This window comes from Suricata suricatta, chromosome 6, assembly GCF_006229205.1.
Source record: "Suricata suricatta isolate VVHF042 chromosome 6, meerkat_22Aug2017_6uvM2_HiC, whole genome shotgun sequence".
In the NCBI taxonomy this organism is placed as follows: domain Eukaryota; kingdom Metazoa; phylum Chordata; class Mammalia; order Carnivora; family Herpestidae; genus Suricata; species Suricata suricatta.
The window spans coordinates 29,772,495-29,774,296 of record NC_043705.1 but is presented as its reverse complement, the minus strand read 5'-3'; positions in this window follow the sequence as shown (position 1 = coordinate 29,774,296).

The following is a 1,802-nucleotide window of genomic DNA, read 5'->3' as shown; positions in this document are numbered from 1 at the left end:
CTCGTGGTACCGTTGTATTTATTACCTAATAGACTACAATCACATCTGGCTTTTCTCAATAGAACAGTATTTGACTTTGGTTGAAAAATAGTTTAATCTGCTTGATACGGTCCAGAATATGGCTAAACTATGATTTCTGGGGTTCTATTTTAGATGGGTTGTCCACATGGTGGTAAAATAAGCGTCTTCCTCTTGCCTCCCTCTTTTGGAAGGCTTCCTGATCACGTATAAACTCTTTAGTAAGGCTTATTCTTGCTATCTTGGCGTGCAGCTTTCTACATTTCTGTGAGCATTCATGGGGATGTGTGAGGTGGGGAAGTGGAGCAAAGAAGCAGGGCTAGTGGCTTAAGAAGAAGGTGAAGCTCCCATTCATGAGAACGAAAGCACTCTCTGTGCTGCCTGATCCGCAGTGAGGAGGAGAGGGTGAAAACCCTTCTCACACAGAGGACACTGCAGCTTCAAGGAATCCATGTCCCCAGATTAGCAACCCTGGGGTTCATCTGCTCAAACCAGAAAACTTCTGAATTCCCTTGATCAGCTCCAGGCCTTACACCTTGGGACAAATGATTGGTAAGAAAATGCCATTGCTATGCTTTCTACTGGAAACGGTCAGAAATTACACTGAACTCCAAACCCCACTGGAACATGGGATCCCACAGCCCGGCCAAGCCTTTCATTGCTCTCATTTTCTTCCTCATGCTCAGGACTGACTTTGTGAGGAGGCACTGTTGCGATTCCAGAAGCTTTCTGACTGGCCACACCTGCAAGTTCATTGTCTCTGCATGCCCTGTTCCTCACAGAAGCTAACTCTTAATTAGTATTTATTTTGGACTCATTTATGGTATAAGCTTAGTGTTCTAATATATTTATTTTGGGGAAAGGCCAAGTTACTCTACATCCTATGTTTGAGCCTGCATTGTTGATACCTCGTGCAGTGACCACCACGTAACTATATACCCATGTGTTCGATATTGACTACATCACTTGCATCACACTCAGTATTGGGAATTAAAGATCTGAATGTTCTGTGACCAGAGCCAGGTTTGACACAGGTGGAATCAGCTCCTGGTGGAATACGAATCCTGAAAACTCTGGTCACCTGATCCACTGCATCTGGATTGAGTATTTTAATAGAGAAAGAAATTAAATGATTTTATATAAAAAGAATGGCTCTATATTTTTCTTTTGTTCTTTTACCCTTGCCCATGGCACACCTGGGCACCACATAATGCTGGTCTCCCTTGGAGCCACTTAAGACTAGAGAAGGCTTAGTCTCTCTCTTCTGCTCCATCTTCCCTCATCCATCAGTGGAATTATTGGTGTTTAGAACAACAGATAACATTGGTGGCATCACCAATTCTATATTTCTTGTCTATAAGGTAATAGCAGCTGCGGCATATTATAGCCTACGTACAGAGCTAAACTACTTCACGTCTGAAAATCAGGTGTTATCCCAGTTCCCTAATGGCCTTGTTCCCATTGACTCATATTTAGGAAAACCTTGGTTTAAAAAAATTCAGTACATGGCGGTGCCTGGGTGGCTCAGTCAGAAGAGCATGTGACTTTTGATCTCAGGGTCATGAGTTCAAGCCCCAGTTTGTAGAGATTACTAAAAACAAAAACAAAACACAAACTCAAAATATACAGTATATGGTTCATAATATCTTTCATTACAAGAAAGATGGAAAGAGATACAATTCGGCAAAGATGTTGAATATATTGTGTGTCTGTGGGCTAAGCTTTGGGGTTGGGGAATGGGAAACAAGTGAGACCCAGCACCACGGCTCCTGGAGCTCATATCT